We start from the raw sequence: 20,973 nt of genomic DNA on the forward strand, positions 1-20,973 counted from the left end.
CATAAAAATAAATCACTGGTTTTGGCAATGATTTTTTTGCATATGACCCCAAAAGTACAGGCAACAAAAGCAAAAATACACAAGTAGGACTACATGAAACTAAAAAGCTTCTGCACAGCAAAGAAAACAATCAACAGAACAAACAGGCAACCTATGGAATGGGAGAAAATATTTGGAAACCATATATCTGACAAGGGGCTAATATCTAAAATATATAAGAAATTCCTGGCCAGGCGCAGTGGCTTAAGCCTGTAATCCCAACACTTTGGGAGGCTGAGGCAGGTGGATCACCTGAGGTCTGGAGTTTAAGACCAGTCTGATCAATATGGTGAAACCCCATCTCTACTAAAAATTAAAAAAAAAAAAAAAAAAAATTTGCCAGGCGTGGTGGCGGTGCACCTGTAGTCCCAGCTACTCAGGAGGCTGAGACAGGAAAATTGTTTGAACCCAGGAGGTGGAAGTTGCAGTGAGCCAAGATTATGCCACTGCACTCCAGCCTGGGTGACAGAGCCAGACTCTGTCTCAAAAAAAAAAAAAAAGAACAAAACAGAAATTCTTACAACTTAATAGCAAAAAACCAAATAGCCCAGTTAAAAAATAGACAAAGGAACTGAATAGACACTTCTCCAAAAAAGACATACAATGGCCAACAGGTAAATGAAAAGGAACTCAACATCACTAATCATCAAGGAAATGCAAATCAAAACCATAATGAGGTATCACGTCAGACCTGATAGAATGGATATTATCAAAAAAATCAAAAGATAAAATGTGTCAGTGAGGATGTGGAAAAACTGCAACCCTTGTAACACTGTTGGTGGGAATGGAAAATGGTGCGGCTGCTATGAAAACCAGTATGGTGGTTCCCCAAAAAATTAAACACAGAATTACCATACAATCCAGCAATCCCACTTCTGGGTATATCACCACAAAATTAAAATCAGAATCTTGAAGACATATCTGTACTTCCATATTCATTGAAGCAGTATTCACAACAGCCAAGATAAGGAAGCAACCCAAATGTCCATTGACAGATGAATGGATAAAGAAAATGTGGTATATTCATATCTGATTGAATTGGAACCTGTCTGGTTAATTTATTACCTGATTTGATGAACCAAGGAAAGCCAGGAATTTAAACAAATATTTACATTTAATATCATAACATAAAGGTGCTTTAAATATTATAGCATTTGTACCCATAATATATGTTAATATTTCCTATGTTAAATAATAATGATAGCTGAAGTGTTTATGAATAGAATCATATGATGTTTAGAAATTGTTTAAAATTAGTTATGGGGGCAGGCGCGGTGGCTCACGCCTGTAATCCCAAGCACTTTGGTAGGCCAAGGTGGGTGGATCGGTTGAGGCCAGTTCAAAACTAGCCTGGCCAATGTGGCGAAACCCCCTCTCTACTAAAAAAAAAAAAAAAATTAGCTGGGCATGGTGGCATGTGCCTGTAATCCCAGCTACTGGGGAGGCTGAGGCACAAGAATCGCTTGAACCTGGGAGGTGGAGGTTTCAGTGAGCTGAGATCATGCTACTGCACTTTAGCCTGGGCGACAGAGAAACACTCTGTCTCAAAATAATAATAATAATAATAATAATAATAATAATAATAATAAATAAAATAAGTTCTGGGAAGGTGAACGTGGGAAATGAAGAGATAATAAGTAAAACTAGACTGGCAAAAAAAAAAGGAAATGTGATATATTCATACAATGGAATACTATTTGGTCTTAAAAAAGGAAATCCTCCCATTGTGACATGAATGAACCTGGAGGACATTTTGCTAAATGAAATAAGCCAGTCACAGAAAAACAAATAACTGTATGATCCCACTTCATGTCATATGTTCTTACAACAACAAACCAGAGAGCATAAGGAAACTTTTGGAGGCAATAGATATGTTTATTACTTTAGTTGTAGTGGTTTCATGGGTGTATGCATATGTACAAACTCATCAAATTGTATGCATTAAATATGTGCAGTTTTATCAATTATAATTCAATAAAGCTGCTTTAAAAATTTTTTTAAACAGTAGCTACCCCATAGTGTTGTGAGAAGTAAATACAGTACATTGGTGATCATTAAATGATAGCTGTAATTATTCAAAATAATATTTACACATATGTTTAGATATCTATGTTCAAGTATATGATACTGGTTTTCATTTTTATTGTTCCAAATGTTATTTTTACACTGGCTTTTTTAAAATTAGGAACTATCAAACAGCAAAATGTATAAACTTTCAATATCATTACTCCAATTTTTCTTTAAAAAAGTTTTTATGTGATTCCTCAAACATGAGTAAACAAAAATGTAGAAGGATGTTTGTTGACAGCACTGTTTATAATAGTAAAACAAACAAATTAAATAATCCAAATGTCCCTCAGGAGAAGACTGTTTAAATGAGCTACGGAATATCCAAACATTGGAATACTGTGGGACATATATTTATGAGTAGCTACGTAAATACCCATATGAAATAATTTGTAATATATAGTAAGTTAAAAATTAAATTGAATATTAAGAATTGTATGATTCTTCTGTGTATAAAAAGATACACGCACTGTGTATATGTGTGTGTGTACTTAGACTGACATAAAAACCATCTGAAAGTCTAGAGAAGAAACTGAACAGGGCTTTGAATGAAGTGTGGATATAAACTTTTTTACACTTTCTGTAATTTTTTTTTTTTTTTGAGATGGAGTCTTGCTCTGTCTGCCCAGGCTGGAGTGCAGTGGCGTGATCTCAGCTCACTGCTACCTCCACCTCCCAGGTTCAAGCGACTCTCATGCCTCAGCTCCCGAGTAGCTGGGATTACAGGTGTGTGCCACCACGCCTGGCTAATTTTTGTATTTTCTGGTAGAGATGGGGTTTCACTATGTTGGCCAGGCTGGTCTCGAACTCCTCACCTCAAGTGATCAGCCTACCTTGACCTCTGAAAGTCCTGGGATTACAGGCATGAGCCACTGTGCCTAGCCCCCCTGCCTTTTTTTTTTTTTTTTTTTTAAACAGGGTCTCACTCTGGTTGTCCAGGCTGGAGTGCAATGGTGCGATCTTGGCTCACTGCAACCTCAACCTCCATGGACTCAGGTGATTCTCCCACCTCAGCCTCCTGAGTAGCTGGAACTACATGTGTGTGCCACGACACCTGGCTAATTTTTTTGTATTTTTTGTAGAGACAGGGTTTCACCATGTTTCCCATTTCCCAGGCTGGTCTCGAACTACAGGACTCAAGCAATCTGCCCACCTCAGCCTCCCAAAGTGCTGAGATTTACAGGCGTGAGCAACCTCACCCTACCTGTTTAAAAAATTTTAACCACATATAATACTTTTTAATTTTAAAACAAATCCTCATGACTAATTGTTAATCAAATTTTTAAAATCATATATATCCTGATTACATACAATGTAAATGAAAGAGAATCAAAGAGAGAGATGACCCTGAATGAAAAAATACACTCCTACTGATTTTATCACTAGGTAAAAAAGGATCTAAGTTTTAAGTTATTATAAAGCACCCTTCAGTCCCTATTTGGCTGACACAATTCAGGTATTTTAAGATAGCCTAAAAAATTAAAACATAATGCTTTGTGTAAACAGCTAAAAATTGATAACAACCATAGTACATTTCAGAATAATAACAGCATCTGAAATTGTCTACATCAAGCTTACAAATTAATTATCTGACACAGAACAAAGTTTGTAAAAGAAGTTTCTAGGTTCAGGATTTTCCCAGAAAGATAAAATAAAAATGTGTGTGTGTGGGAGGGGTGGAACTGTATCTTCAAAAGCTTGAAATAAAACTACTATACCTGTGTAACCACACAAATCAGCTTTCTTTTTATTATGATACTTTTAAGTTCTAGGGTACATGTGCACAATGTGCAGGTTTGTTACGTATGTATATATGTGCCATGTTGGTGTGCTGCACCCCTTAACTCGTCATTTACATTAGGTATATCTCCTAATGCTATCCCTCCTCCCTCCCTCCACCCCACGACAGGCCCCGGTGTGTGATGTTCCCCACCCTGTGTCCAAGTGTTCTCATTGTTCAATTCCCACCTACGAGTGAGAACATGCGGTGTTTGGTTTTTTGTCCTTGCGATAGTTTGCTCAGAATGATGGTTTCCAGCTTCACTAATCAGCTTTCTAAATATTAGTAACCTGTAGGCAATTCAACTTAAAAAAAACTGACAGGAGGAAAAGTGGGGCTTCAGCTTTCATAATCAGCACTTTTAATATGTATTGCTTTGCTCTGTCCAAAGCATCCCAAAATGTACAATCTCATTAAAGTTACTGAGCATAATGGATTTTTAGCCTGATGCAGCAATTTGCATTAATTCATGTGATCACAAATGTATTTATTTTCCAAAGAAACTGCTTTCTCAAGCATAAAGGAACCACCTAGCAATAGGGCTTGTTTTTCCTTTCAGTGCAGCTTTCTTATGTGTAAGTTATCAAATATTAATCTAGTTGTTTTACACAGTGGAGCAGACTTCAAGTCCTTTAAAAGATACAATTACACATTTTTAAAGACATGCTAAATTCTATTTAAAATGTCTATGGCTTCTTGTTTCAATACTGAGTATATGTTTATAAATCCTGGTTTGACTTGTAAATTTTTTTATCTAAAAAATTCAATAGAAAGCTACTGCCTGTAGAGATTAATGGTATACACTTAACACAAAAATTGATTGGCTTTGTCATAGAGACAGAAAGTAGAACAGTGGTTGCCAGGGGCTGGGGAGAAAAGAAAACGGGAAGTTTATTGTTTAATGAATACAGAATTTGTTTTGCAAGATGACAAGAGTTCTAGAGATGGAGAGTTGTGATGGTTGCACAATAGTGTGAATGCAGTTAATGCTACAGAACCGTACACTTAAACATGGTTAAGATGGGCCAGGCATGGGGGTTCATGCCTGTAATCCCAGCACTTTGGGAGGCTGAGGCAGGCGGATCATTTGAGGCCAGGAGTTGGAGACCAGCCTGGCCAACATGGCAAAAACCGGTCTCTACTAAAAATACAAAAATTAGCCAGGAGTGGTGGTGGGTGCCTGTAATAGCAGCTACTTAAGAGGCTGAGGCAGAGAATTGCTTGAACCTGGGAGGCAGAGGCTGCAGCGAGCCAAGATCTCACCACTGCACTCCAGGCTGGGCAACAGAGCGAGACTCCAACTCAAAAAAAAAAAAAAAGGTTAAGATGGTAAATTTCGTTACGTGTATGTTACTACAATTTTTAAAAAAAAAATTAAGTAAATTGGCTTGTTTCTGAAACATTAAAAAAAAAAAAGGTGATTGGCTCCAAAGACAGTGCAGTGTAGCAGTTAAAGTGCAGCCAACGACTCCATGCACCCGAGACCAATTAAGAACAAAAACCGAGTACAGATTCAAGTAGATTGTTTGGATAAACTTCCGGCTCTACTCCTAAGCAGCTATGTAATTTGGGCAACTCATTTAATCTCCCTGCACCTCAGTTTCCTTATTTACAGAATATAGAAAACAACCAAGTTGTTTTTTTTTTTTTTTTAAACAGAGTCTCGCTCTGTCACCCAGGCTGGAGTGCAATGGCACGATCTCGGCTCACTGCAACCTCCGTCTCCCGGGCTCAAGCAATTCTCCTGCCTCAGCCTCCCGAGTACCTGGGATTACAGACATGTGCCACCATGCCTGGCTAATTTTTTTTTTGTATTTTTAGTAGAGACAGGGTTTCACCATGTTGGCCAGACTGGTCTCGAACTCCTGACCTCAGGTAATCCACCCACCTCGGACTCCCAAAGTGCTGGGATTACAGGCGTGAGCCACCGCGCCTGGCACAACCAGGTTTTTCTAACGGTTCTATGAGATAATACCTGTACAGTGCACATCATAGGGACTGGAATATAAAAAGCACTCAATAAACCTTAGCTATTATTAGCAACCACATTAATATAAAAAGTTGATTTTCCCAAACTAAAGAGAAATGCATTTGTTCCCATTTTGGCAAAAGTGCAAGAGGACAAGTGAATGTGTGTGGCTAGATGCCAAAACTCAATGCTGATTCCAGGCTGACCAATTATGGCGATATGTGAGCCTTAATTTGAATCCAGGTTTTCTCAAAAGGTGCTTCTGAGAAGGTCTGCAGGAGAATCCCCAGGGAACTTGTTCAAAATGGAGAGCTCTTCGTGTCAGGCCAAACTTAGTGAATACCAATCTCCGGAGGTGAGGTTTAGAACGCCCAGCCATATCTGGCTATAATCAGACACAATGTGGGGAATTTGAGGAGAGGAAGGGCGAGGTAAAATGAATGAAATCTGCTCTACAGTGAGGCTTCCTGATTTCTTTGGTTTTGATTAACTTTACTAGCAGGTGGGGCAAGAAACTTGACATCAATTTCCAAGACCAGCCAAACGTCTCGTCTTATTTAAATATTCTTCCCTCTCCTACTACCTCCTCCTCCCCCAATCTCAATCCTTGATGGAAGAGCATACTACACAAATTTAGGACTCAATCCTCTCCATCACACCACTTTTAGTTACCCATTCATTTGCTTCCATTGTAGGAAGATGAAACCAAATGTCATATTCTCAGAATAAAATTGCACAAATTTAGATATCATAATATCTATTTCCAGTAACTACCTGGTTTCTCATCTGGCCACTAAAGTTCTTTTAATTACTGCCCTTCTTATGCTCTTTAGCCAAGAACAGTAAAACACCTCTGAAGAACCTTCCTCAGGGTAAGCAGGATATCAACCTAGGTTTCCTTTTGAGAATAATAACACCAATTTGGCCAGGCGTAGTGCCTCACACCTGTAATCCCAGCAGTTTGGGAGGCCAAGGTGGGCGGATCACTTGAAGTCAGGAGTTCAAGACCAGCCTGGGCCCCATCTCCACAAAAAAAAAAAAAAAAAATTAGCTGGGCGAGGTAGCGCACACCTGTAGTCTTAGCTACTCGGAGGCTGAGGTGGGAAGATCCCTTGAGCCCAGAAGGTTGAGGCTTTAGTGAGTTGTGTTCTGCCACTGCACTCCAGCCTGGGCAGCAAAGTAAGACCCTGTCTCATAAAAAAACAAAACAAAAAACAATACTCTTGGAGCATGAACCTGGAGAGCATTCAGGCCCCTGAGGAAGTGTACATTTTTATATTCATGTGGTTGCTAATAATAGCTAAGGTTTATTGAGTGCTTTTTATATTCCAGTCCCTGTGATGTGTACTATACAGATATTATCTCAGAATTGTTAGAGTAACCTGCTTGTTTTCAGTGTTTTGTAAATAAGGGAACTGAGGTACAGGGAGATTAAATGAATTGCCCAAATCACATACCTGCTTAGGAGTAGAGCAGGATACAGGAGAACAACGTCAGGAAGTGAAAAAGGAAAAGTCAGAAGTTATCTCTGAGACGTTTTTCTTTGAGAAGTACTTCTAGCTCATTCTTCCTGTCAAGCTGAGTAGCAGCCTTATACATTTTATCTGACAAGAAAACACATTACTTCATCTGCAGCATCAGGAATTAACAAAAGAGCCAAACTGCTGACCTTCAGTTACTAAATCCTTCTACAGTACTTACACTACAATAGGAAGTAGGGTAGTCTGGGAAATAACGGCAAATATAGTCTTGAAGCTCACCCCCACAAAAACAATAAAATAAAACTTCCTAGAAAAGCTGTTGATAAAGTGTCCATTGAAAGAAAATGCTACAGCCACTTCTCTAACAGGAACAAAACAAAAATGGTGTGTTTTTTTCCCAAAATGATTATATAACTGATCCTAGAGAAAAATCACTATCTCTAGAGGCACCTTCCCAGCCACACAGATGTTTGTCAAGTACCCTTTCCAAACAAGGCAGTACCTTAGGCAGAAAGTGCGGCTGAAATCCCAATACAACAATTTTTTTTGAGATGCGGTCTCAACTATGTTGCCCAGGCACAAGTGCAGTGCCTATTCACAGGCAAGATCATCACATACTGTAGCTTTGAACGCCTGAGCCTAAGGCTTTCTCCTGCCTCAGCCTCCCAAATAGCTAGGACCACAGGTGGGCATCACCACATCTCCCTAACAAATTTCTTTATTTATAACAAGAAATTTTCTAAGCTGCAAGTGATGCCAATTTTCATCCTGAGCTAGAAAGCAGGGAGAATAACAGTACCTACCTCAAAGGATTTGAGAGGACTCCAGGAGGTAACTAAGTAGAAAGTGTTTTAAACAGCACCTGGCATTTGCTAGAGGAACAGAAAATGTTAGCTGCTGTGGCTAAGTTTTACACAACCAAAAATTCTAGATAACTCTTGGCAATTTGCTTAAATGGAAAACTGACTTAAAAAACCAAAATGCAGTAAGAGGATTATTTAAAATAGACAAGAAGTGCCTGCAGGTGAACAATGCCATATCTATGCCATATGCAGGACTGAGCAGTATTAAGGGGCACAGGGCTCAACCAAAGAAAGACTACAATTTCTGACCTGGAAAAGTGACATGTTAATGAGGGAAACAGGACAAACACTCATGTCAGACTAGACTTCATTCGTCTGTGCCATCTACCAATGACCATCAATGATTCCCCAAATGGCTGAGCCTCCACTGCTGCTATTTCAAAGGCAATTCCTCTGGGGCCCCTGGTCTGAGTTTCTGTAAGCCCAGGGGCCTATGTGCAGTACCAACTATTGGATTTTCCTGTGCTGCTGTTCTTCTGCTTAATTGCTTCCTCAGTTGTTCATACATAGATTTCCTCGTAACACCTCAAAGGGAAGTTAAGAAGTAGCAATTAACATTTATGACCAATATCATTTTAGAAGACACAACTTATGACCTTGTCAGGCACAAAACACATCATTTATAGTGATGATAACCCTTAAGACAGTAGCCGTAAGCTAAATAATATACGTGGCTAAGAAGAGACATGTCAATATAAGAGCAACCTTGTTATTTCTGGCTCACCAAGAGTCATTAACCAAGCTGCCACCCATTCACCACAAGATATACACACCTAGTATCAGTAGAGCTGGACAGGCCCTTGCACAGAAGCAATTTAGGGAAGGCGGAATGAAGATGTTAAAGAATTGACTTGCGTCCCAGTGCGGCAGTGGGTAGCAAACTTCCACAAATGAGCTGTGCTCCACAGATGCTTTGCAGAAGTCCACTGTTGGCTACTGAGAACTATTATCTTTCTTAATAAGAAATAACACAGACTGGTAAAAAACGGCCAAGCCCAGTGACTCATGCCTGTAAACACAACACTTTGGGAGGCCAAGAAGGGTGGATCGCTTGGGGCCAGGAGTTCGAGACCAGCCAGGCAAACGTGGTGAAACCCCATCTCTACCAAAAACTACAAAAATTAGGTGGGCGTGGTGGCACGTGCCTGTAATCCCAGCTACTTGGAAGGCTGAGGCAGGAGAATCGCTTGAAACCGGAAGAGGGAGGTTGCAGTGAGCCGAGATCATGCCACTGCACTCTAGCCTGGGCAAAGAGCAAGTGAGACTCTGTCTCAAAGAGGAAAAAACAAACAAAAAAATAATGGTTAAAAAAAAAATGGGTTTTACATTTATAGTCAGACTGCCTAGATTTGCACCCTGAATCTGTCCTTTCTTAGCGTTATAACTTTAACTCATTTAACTTCTCTAAGTTTTACTTTCTGACATGTAAAATGAAAATAATAAAGGATTAGGGTGATGAGTCAGCAAATAATGCACAGACAAAGCTTAGCACAATGTCTGGCACATTGTTGTACTCAATAATTATTGTTATCCTTGAAATAATAAAAATGGTGTGCAGGTAGCCAGAAAAGCCCACAAAGGTCTATTTTACCAATAATGTGGCCAAAATAGCAAATATTTATCATACAAAGATAGTAAAGCCAAATATTGGCAATAATAGTTATAGACAGAAAATAAAATTAATATGTTTTTAACTTTGTGTGAAAATCAAAACAAGATATTTTTGTCGATTCTGAAGAAAATCTGACACCCTGAAAGACCTTTAACTATGGATCACATAGATTCATTCATTCAAAGAACATTTATTGAGCACCTACAAAAAATCTGTTAGGTACCAAAGACTGAAAAATGCTAACAATAGAAGCAAGTGTAAAATGCTATAATGGACACAGAACACAGGGACGGGAAGAATTTGTTTCACCCCAGGTACGTCAGAGAAGGAAGATCCAGGGCAGCATACCACAGAAGAAATGGCATTTGAGTTGGGTCTAGGATTTCACCAGTGAATGGAAGAGCAGCAGCTTCAGAAAGAGGGAACAACAGGAGCCAATACCTAGAGGCATCTGGCAAACACCAAGAGGTACCTGAGGTATCTAGCAGCCTATAAATAGCATGGTACAGACAGAGACTAGGGGGAGGGGAGGGGGAATCATAAAAAGGAGACTAAGCCTGGGCAACATATCAAGACCCTATCCCACAAAAAAATACAAAAAGTAACCAGGCATGGTAGCGTGCACTTGTAGTCCCAGCTACTCGGTAGGCTGAGCTGGGAGTAGGCTCAGCCTGGGGAGGTTGAGGCTACAGTGAGCCACGATAGTACCACTGTACCTCAGCCTGGTAACAGAGCAAGACCTCATGTCAAATACAAAACAAAACAAAACAGGAGACTATAAATGTAGGCCTGAGAAAACCTGTGAGGGCCAGAGAGAAAGGAAATAAAATCAGTATCTTGAAGGGATATCTGTACCCCCATGTTCATTGTAGGATTATTCACAATAGCCAAGATATGGTCACAACCTAAGTATCCATCAACAGATAAATGGATAAAGAAAATGTGGTATATATACACAATGGAATATCATTCACCATTAAAAAAGCAAAAAAAAATCATGCCATTTGTAACAAAATGAATGAACCTAGAGGACAGTTATGCTAAGTGAAATAAACCAGACACAGAAAGGCAAATACTATATGGTCTCACTTATATGTGGAATCTTAGAAAAGCTGAATCCCAGAAACAGAGAGAAGAGTGGTTTCCAGAGATAAGGGAGTGAGATAGGAAAATAATCAAATGGCACAAATTTTCAGATAGAAGATGAACAAGTTCTGGGGCTCTAATGTACACCATGGGTGGTATTAGATGAGTTAATTAATTTGATTGTGATAATCGTTACACAATATATGTATATCAAATCATCGCACTGCACACTTTGAATTTATACAATCTTTGTCAATTAAATATTTTAAAATAATTTTTCAAAAAAGAAAACCCATTAGGGAATTTGCGCACCCCTAGACTTTGGCATAAAGGCAACTGGACGTGGCAAGACTGGTGTTTTCAAATAGCACTGTCTAGATAAAGAAATGCAAGGAAATAATTACTTTAAAAGTCAGGATAATGGTTATTTCAGAAGGAGAGAAGGTTTTTGACTGGGAGAGGGCACCTGGAAGGACTTCTGGGGTGGCTGACAAAGCTCTATTGCTTGATCTGGATGGTGATTTCAAGTATGTTTGCCTTGTAATATTGTATTAAGCTACACATTTGTTTGATTTTTTTTAATTCTTGTCTCATTTTATAATAAAAAACCTAAAAAGGAAAGAAAAAAAAAAAACACCTTCTTTTGCCACTATATAGGCCATCCAGGGCAGAGAGGGTACAAAAAGATGAGGAAAGAAGTCATTACCTCAAGATGAAAGATGATGAGGGCCAGGCCCAGAGCAAGAATAGTAGGAGTAAGAAGAATGAAATAAACCCACTGGTGAAACATCTTGATAGTAGGCTGCCACAAACTTCCAGAGGACTTTAGCAGGAGAAGGCTTAAAGAAGAAGATGGAGAGTGATTTCAGATTTGGACATATTGAATATGAGATGTCTTTGGGAATTCAAATACTACTTTCCCCTTGCTCATTTTAATGTATGGCTTTCCTTTGCCTTGGTACACATCTCTCAATAGTAATACTCTATTTCCTACCATTTATGATTCAATTCATGTGTTTGGCTTTCAAATGGGATAGAATGAGGAGGAGGAGGAGGAGGAGGAGGAGGAGGAGGTAGTTCTTGATGTAATCAGGCAAAACTTGGAAAACAAAGGAGGAAGATGGTTAAAAGAAATGTGTTAGTAGTAAAAGACAGAAGTAAAGGAGATAATACCCCATGTGAACTACTCCACTGAAAGGGAAGAAAGGATACAGAAGAAGAGCTATTGGGTCATATTCCCCACAGTCCCCAGTAAACATCAAGGGAAGGGGGATACATCATGCACTCGCCTTATTTTCACATCTGGGACTTTCTTAAGTTAGCTATATGTAATCTAAAGGAGAATTATAATAGAAACTTGAAAGTAAGAGAGATGGTAAATAAGACAGACAAGAAAAGGTATTCCACACCAGGTTAGCACACAATGGAGAAGCAAGTAATTTTGCTTATCTACAAGTCATAACAAACTGTCCTCACTTGGAAGAAAAGACAGATATAAGCAACTGTGTGTCAGATTAATTACAGTCTGGGACACAGCAGCCCAGGTCCGTGGAGTTGGGTTGCTATGGCCCATAATTTAACAAATGCATGAACAACTGACTTTGATAACATTCAACTGGAAATATTAAGATGTTACCCTCAGAGTCCTGCTTCTATTGCATAATAAATCTAGCTACCATTTATTGAGCACTTACTCTATGACAGGCACAGTCTAAGCCTTCAGCATCCATTATCTGATTGAAACCTCACAGCAAGCCCATGAGGTAGGTGCCATTAATCATCACATTACAAATAAGGAATGCCTTCAAGTGGTAACTCTAGGGAAACAAGATATGAGCAAGACTGCATAGAGCAGACTTGGGCCTGGGCTAAAAGGAGTGCCTGCCTCATACATGGTTCAACCCAGGCCACCAGAGTAGAATATTTCATAAGGAGTATCGGCTGTATCTCCAGTTGCTGATATAGAGTGATTTTTTTTCAGGTCTTATCCTCAGCATGTTTATCTCCTACCACTGCAACATGTGGCAGTGGTAGGCGGCCGGTAGCAATTCTAAGATTTGGGATCCCGGCCAGCTCTCTGTTTCTTTCCATCAGAAATATAACCAACATCTGGCAGAGTCAGCAAACGTCAAGATGTATGGGTCTCCACTAATTCATACATTACAAACTGGTTTCTCAAAATTGGTCAAATTCCATTACAGAATTACAGTTCAGCTGCACTGAATACTAAATACATAGGAGCCATTAGCTGAGACTTTGAAATCTCTTTGCTCTATGGAAATTTCTATTCTGGTAGTAGTTGTTGCATGAGATTTTATCTTTATCGCACTTTTCCTGGCAGCAGTAAAATTCCATTTCCATCAACTGTTTCCTCTCAAGAAAGAAGTCTCTCAGGAAATACTCAAAACATTGTTCAACAAAGTTCTCAAATATGAATCATTTTCAACTGCCAGGAAGACACTCCTTTCCCCCACTGTTTTGCATCATAATAGGCTTTCTCTAAAATGACAGCTTTGGGGGAAGATATACTTATTTGGGGAAAAAAGACATTTATTAACTACAGTGTAAATCCTTTATTCTTCTCCCTCTATGGCTTTGCTTAAGCAGTTCCCTCTGCCTCAACTACCTTCTCCCCAGATCTGCCTATCCAAGCCCTACCAATGCATTCATTCAAACAAACACTTCCTGAGTGCCTAACAGATTTTTGATCCTGTAATAGGTGGTAGGGGTACAAATCAAATAAATGTATTAAAAATTTACCAAGCAAAGATTATGGTATGATCATGGCAGGACGTGGGATCATGATGGACATTTGAGATTTTCCTTCAATGAAAAGTTTTTTGGAAGAAAAAACATTTACAGCTGGCCCTTTAAGGACAAGCAGGAGGAATTCAACGAAAGAGAAAAGGAATTTATGGCAGCCAAGAAGAGGCCAAGAGGCAACTCAAGGGTCTCCAACTACAAGGAGCACAACTGATTAAGGACCCCATCTGCCTCAGAAATTCATCCTAGTGTCTGTACTAAGTCACACCTCCAAAGCGGTGCTCCCAACCAATCACTGAGTACAGCAAGGATACCAAAGCAGACTGTTGCTGGAAGTTGCAGGACTCCATTAACAGCTGACTTTGGACTCCCCAATAGCTTTTCTGAATCTTCTTTAGACTGCACAGCCGTCTGGAAACCTTCTGCCTAACCAGCTCTCCCTATCCCCTTCACTAGGGCTCAGACTTGCATGAAGAACTAATGGCACTTCCAGCCTTCTCAGCCCCCTCACCATTGTCTGTTCCACATGCATTTTCCCCTAATAAACCCTTGCCAATTTAATCCTGTGTGTCTGTTTTTCAGAGGACCCAGATTAATACAGCATTCTATACAGAGAGCTCAGCATAAATAAATACCCAGAGGTATGAAAAATCATGATGGGTTCTAAGCACCCCAAGGAGTGGTATGTGCCTGGAGCAAGCTGTGGAAGTGTAGAAGAACCTGGGCCAAATCAGTGGAGGCCTTGTATGTCCTGATAAGAAACTTCAACTTGGTCCTATGAGAAACAGGGAGCCACCAGAAAGTTTTAAGCAAGGAAAGGGCATGTTTTCAAAAAACTGTTCTGCTAGCAGAACGAAGGGTGGACAGGGCAAAGCAGAAATTGGAAGCACCTCTATGTATGCTTCCATCTTGTCTGCTAGCTTGTGAGGTCCTGAAGGATGAAATCATATTTTTTGCTTGTTTTGCTTTAATCTTAGAATTGTGTTTAACACAAAGTAGCTCCTCAAGAGGCCCCACTAAATCTACAAGGTTGGGCCTCACCTCAGGGCCCAACATTTTAGTTAAAGCCACTCAAAAGTTTCATGAAGCCTGGTCATTCCTGCTTGGACACTGGAACCCTCTCCATCAATCTAGAAAGAGATGGTTATGTGTATGAAGGGTAGAAGAAACTACTACCAAACTTTGCCTCTTGCTGACTGGTTATTTCATGAACTCCTTTGAAGACAGGCATCTAATCACATTTGTTGATCCTAACTGTGGGACAAAGGCAGTCATTAGACATTTAGTTTTTGAATGTTAACCAAATCAATGAAATTTAGAGAGCCAGATCAAGCTCAAGGCCCAGAGGTCTAATCCAAAGAACATAAACAAAAATCAGAATTGGCTTCTGAATATGGACTCACTGTCCAATGATGATCTTTGGGAAAATGTAGCCTTATTTTTTTCATCATAAGGTGGCAATAAGACCTACCCTAAAATGATATACAAAGTAAGGTGAAAATTAAATAAGAAGATGTGGCCACTGTAATTTGAAAAGAGTAAAATAAATTTTACGAACTGAATATACAATTGGGGAAAATAGACAAACCGAAGATATCAAAACCTAAATATCACCCTAACACAAAGACATCCTGGACTTCTGAATAAATATGAGAAACATAACTTACTTATTACATTGTGACATCAGCTTGCTAAGAAAGGTCATAATTAACCACAAAGTCTACAATAAAACTCTTAAGTTTAACATATTTACTGAAAGACTTCATGGCTAGAAGGAAAGCATACTGATTACCAATTCTGATTTTCAACAATATCAAGGGATGGTGTGGTATTATCCAAAAATTGTCAAGATACAATTTTCATGTGTCAAGCAGCACTTTTGGCTGGAAGAGTACTTTTATGAAATCAAATAATCATATGAACCAATTCCCAGAAGGCTATTGATTGGTAGAGTTGGAGCTAACAGCCCTCCCAAGGTCCAAGGCACTGATAGTCTGATGCCCTTTCTCAGACTCATTCTCATCTCCCTGACTTGACTAATGAAACACACAGAAGCTCTTGGGCCCTGCTTGTAAGACCCAAAATAACCTTACTGAAACAACCTGAAATAGTTTGTGTCACTTAGAGAAGACAGTCTCACGTCATAAACTGTCAGATCTACATGGGCTAAGGGACTAAAGTTAGCTAGCAATGGTTTGTTGTCCATGTAAAATAAAAATGGCATCTCCAATCCTCCACACTGAGATAACCACTTCCAAACCAGTAGGCAAGTCCAGAGCATTCAGGAATACTTTATTTTTTATTTTGATGAGGTCTTGCTATGTTGCCCAGGCTGGTCTTGAACTCCTGGCCTCAGGCAATCCTCCCTCCTGGGCCTCTCAAAGTGCTGGGATTACAGGCGTGAGTCACTGCACCCAGCTCAGCAGTACTTTTTAAGATTTTCCAAATTTGCAAACTGATTTAGTAAATACCTTGTGTTATTTTGACTTGAGAAGGAGTGAAAAGTAGAGAAAACGAATTCCATTTTTATAAAAGAACTTCAGGCAATTTTGTCAAAAGATCTAAACAAACAACTATAGAAATCATTCTAAGTCTCCTTTGCCATCTTCCAAAACCAGATTATTTTCATTTACAAAATACATTTAATGGTAGGAAATCAATAATGATGATAGTAATGGACACCACTAAATTGAGCACATTCTATGTGAGGCATTTTACATATATTATCTGTATTCCTCGTAACTCAATTGTAAATGTTCTAACATTTCAAATTTTTAAAACATGAGGCTCAGAGAGACAAATGTGCCACAAATCAAGTAAATGGCAAAGCTGAGATACAAATCACGATATCTAAAAGCCCAGATTTTAGATGACAATGAAAGGTGGGAGGGCTTTTCTCTCCTTCCAAATCTCAATTTCTACCTCACTCTCCCAATTCCTGTCCTTCCCTCCCTTCCTCCGTCTCTCTCACACAAACACAAACACATGCACGCACATACCCACTCACTTCCAAAGACAGGCGATACCATACAGTGAGCTAATAACAGTTTTATCCAAAACACCTGCATTTAAATTCTGACCCTGCCATTTACTAGCTCCAAGACTTGGTGGTACAAATTGTTTGATGGACCTCACTTTCCATCAAGTGAGATTAAATAAGATAAACATACACACTGCCTAGTACATACTATTTTTGTTACGTTTCCCCTCACTCACTTTTGATAGCCTAAAAGACCAAACGAAGACCAAAAACATGCTACCTGTATTGTATGCTAAGCAAGAGAGTTAGCACTTCCCTTAGGATGGAAAAATTTCTATGACTTATAAAACACACATATGGTTAAGGAATTGCTACCTACTTCATGTCATTTATCCATGATTTTTATCCATAAAATACAAGAGAATAATCTATTATTGCCATGTGGAATTTAGACTAGTAATGCAAGAATAGTTCAGCATTCATACATCAAACACAATGCCATTCACAGTATCAGCAGTCTAACTAACAAGGAAAAATCTGTATGACTAGTTCTATAGGTACAGAAAAAGTGCAACATTCATTCAGCAGCCCTTCATTATTTAAAAAACAACAACAACAACTCAGCTAACTAGAAATCAAAAGAAACTTCCTCAACCTGGTAAAGAGCATCTATGAAGAAAAAAAAAAAGATAAAGAACATCTATGAAAAACTTACAGCTAACTCATACTTAATAATAAAACACAAAATGATTTCCCCCAAAGATCAGGAAGACGGCAAGGAATCCACTCTTAACACTCCTACTCAACATCATATTAGATAGAACTCCTAGCTAATGCAATAAGGTACAGAAAAAAAATACAGATACTTATAGATGGGAGAGGAAAAATAATACTGCCTGTATTCACAGAAAATGTAATTATCCAGAAAATATAAAAGAATCTATAAGAAACTACTAGATATAATTAGTGACTGGCAAAGTTTAAGAATATAAGATCAATATATAAAAATTGTTTTTTTTCCTTGCCTTGCTATAAAAAAAAATCAACTGTATTTTTATACACAACAGTGAAGAACAGGAAAATGAAATTTTTAAAAGCACCAGTTGTGGCCAGGCACGGTGGCTTATGCCTGTAATCCTAGCACTTTGGGAGGCCAAGGTGGGCGGATCACGAGGTCAAGAGATTGAGGCCATCCTTGCCAACATGGTGAAACCCCGTCTGTACTAAAAATACAAAAATTCGCCGGGAGTGGTGGAGCACGCCTGTAGTCCCAGTTACTCGGGAGGCTGAGGCAGGAGAATTGCTTGATTGCTTGAACCCGGGAGGTGGAGGTTGCAGTGAGCTGAGATTTTCCAGCCTGGCAACAGAGCGAGACTCCATCTCAAAAAAAAAAAGCACCAGTTACAACAGCACCAAGAAACATGTGATACTGAGGGATCAATCTAACAAAGTATTATAAGATTTGTATGTTGAAAAGTATCAAAAACACTGATGAGAGAAATCAAAGACTTCCTTGCAGAGATACACTGTGTTCATGATCAAAAGACTCAATATCATCAGTATTGCAATTCTCCTCCAAATTATCTATAGATTTTAATTCACAGCAAATAAATTCCCAAGTTTCTTTTTCAAAAATTTATAAGGTAACTCTAAAATTATATGGAAAAAATAATTTAGGATAACCTAAACAATTTTGTAAAAAAAAAAACTTGGAGTACTCATACCAATTGATTTCAAGACTTACAATAAAGCTATAATATTCTAGACAGCATAGGCAAAAGGGTAACACAGATCAATGAAACAAAATAAAAATTCCAGAAACTGATCCACACATATATGGTCAATTAATTTTTGACAAGGATGCCAAGCTAATTCAATAGACAAAGTATAGTTTTTTTCATCTTATCAACAAATGATGCTGGAACAATTAGATATATCTATATTCAAAAAATGAATCTCAACCTGTATCTTGCACTATACATAAAAGTCAACTGGAAATGCATCATAGACTGAAATGTAAACCCTAAAGCTATAAAACTTCTAGAAAAAATAGAAGCAAATCTTCATGATCCTGAGTTGGGCAACTGTTTCTTAGATAGGACAGAAAAACCATTAACCATAAAAGAAAATATTGAGGCCAGGCACAGTGGCTCACGCTTGTAATCTCAGCCCTCTGGGAGGCCAAGGTGAGAGGATCTCTTCAGGAGTTTGAGACCAGCCAGGGCAACATAGTAAAACCCTGTTTCTACAAAAAAAAAACACAAAAATTAGCTGGGCATGGTGGTGCACACCTATAGTACCAGCTACTCGGGAGACTGAGGTAGGAGGATTGCTTGAGTTCAGGAGGCCAGCAGTGCGCCATGATTGAACCAGTGCTCTCCAGCCTGGGTGACAGAGCAAGACCCTGTCTGAAAAAAAAAGAAGAAAAGACAAGACTGAAAAATGGAACTTCAATCAAAACTTAAAACTACTGCCCTTGGGCTGGGGGTGGTGGCTCACGCCTGTAATCCCAGCACTTTGGGAGGCCAAGGTGGGCGGATTTGCCTGAGCTCAGGAGGTCGCGACCAGCCTGGGCAACAAGGTAAAACCCCATCTCTACTAAAATACAAAAAATTAGCCAGGCGTGGTAGCGTGCACCTGTAGTCCCAGCTACTCGGAAGGCTGAGGTAGGAGAATTGCTTGAACCCAGGAGGCGGAGGTTGCAGTGAGCCGAGATCGCACCACTGCACTCCAGCCTGGGCGATAGAGCAAGACTCCGTCTCAAAAAAAAAAAAACACAAAACTACTGCTCTTTGAAACACACTATTTAAAAAGTAAAAACACAAGCCATAGACTGGGAAAAACATTTGCAAAACACATATCTGATAACGGACCAGTAGCCAGAATATATAAAGAACACTCAAAGCTGTATAAATTTTTTTTTTTTTTTTTTTTTTTGGATACAGTCTCACTCTGTCGCCCAGGCTGGAGTGCAACAGTGCGATCTCAGCTCATTGCAACCTCTGCCTCCCGGGTTCAGGTGATTCTCCTGCCTCAGCCTCCCGAGTAGCTGGGATTACAGGCGCCCGCCACAACGCCCAGCTAATTTTTGTATTTTTGTAGAGACGGGGTTTCACCATGTTGGCCAGGCTGCTCTCGAACTCCTGACCTCAAGTAATCTGCACACCTTGGCCTCCCAAAGTGCTGAGATTACAGGCGTCAGCCACTGCGCCCAGCCCAAAACTGTATAATTTTTCAAAACCCTGCCAAATCAAAAAAATGTTAAGACACCTGTTCAAAATCATTAGTCATTAGGAAAAATGCAGAATAAAATTACAATGAGATATCACTATTCACCTACCAGAATGGCTAAAGTTTTAAATGACAGACAATAACAATATTGGTGAGGATATGGAGCAAATGCAACCTTATATGTTGCTGTTAGGAAACAAAAATGGTATAGTCACTTTGAAAAATAGTTGGGCAGCTTAAGATATAAAGTTAAATACATAGTTTTCATACTACCCAGCCACCTCACTTCTATATATTTACTGAAAACAGGATATACGTCTACACAGAAACCTGAACACAATTTTTTTTTGGAGACAGGGTCTTACTCTGTTGCCCAGGCTGGAGTGCAGTGGCACAATCTCAGCACACTGCAACCTCTGCCTCTCGGGTTCAAGCGATTCTCATGCCTCCGCCTCCAAGTAGCTGGGACTACAGGCACGCACCGCCACACACAGCTAATTTTTATATTTTTAGTAGAGACGAGGTTTCACCATTTTGGCCAGGCTGGTCTCGAATTCCTGACCTCAAGTAACTCGCTCACCTTGGCCTCCCAAAGTGCTAGGATTACAGGTGTGAGCCACCATGCCCGGCCTGAACACAAGTATTTACAGCACCTTTATTCATAACCACCAAAAAGTGAAAACAGTCCAAATGTCCATCAGCTACTGGTGAATGGATACACAAATTATAGTGTTATCTCTTTAGTGGAATTCTACTCAGCAATGAAAGGCAGCAAACCGGATAAATGCAAGGACATAGATGACTCTCAAAAGCATTGTGCCAAGTAAAACAAGCCAGACTCAAAGGTTATACATTTTGATCCCATTTATATGGAATTCTAGAAATGACAAAACTGTAAGGGACAGAAATCAGATTAGCGGTTGCCAGGGGTTGGCAGTTTAGGGAGGGGACTGACTACAAAGGAGCATGAGGGAACTTTTTAGGTGACAGAAAATTCGATTATTTTGATTTCAGTGGTGATTACAATTTATATAATTTTGTCAAAATTCATCGATTTTTACATACCTAAAAAGGGCAAATTTTACTGTATGTAAATTATACC

The 20,973-nt window shown here is 39.3% G+C and overlaps 1 protein-coding gene and 1 non-coding gene across 10 annotated transcripts in view; one reads left to right on the top strand and one right to left on the bottom strand.

Annotated features, from left to right (window-relative positions):
* The window catches only part of ATP11C (ATPase phospholipid transporting 11C), a 206,476-nt gene that overhangs the window by 141,865 nt on the left and 43,638 nt on the right, over positions 1–20,973 (bottom strand). The window lies entirely within an intron of this gene.
* Positions 16,923–17,045, top strand: LOC112131182 (U6atac minor spliceosomal RNA). Its single transcript, XR_002913317.1, has one exon. It is a non-coding gene; the product is annotated as a U6atac minor spliceosomal RNA (small nuclear RNA).

This window comes from Pongo abelii, chromosome X (genome assembly GCF_028885655.2).
Source record: "Pongo abelii isolate AG06213 chromosome X, NHGRI_mPonAbe1-v2.0_pri, whole genome shotgun sequence".
NCBI classification, from domain to species: Eukaryota; Metazoa; Chordata; class Mammalia; order Primates; family Hominidae; genus Pongo; species Pongo abelii.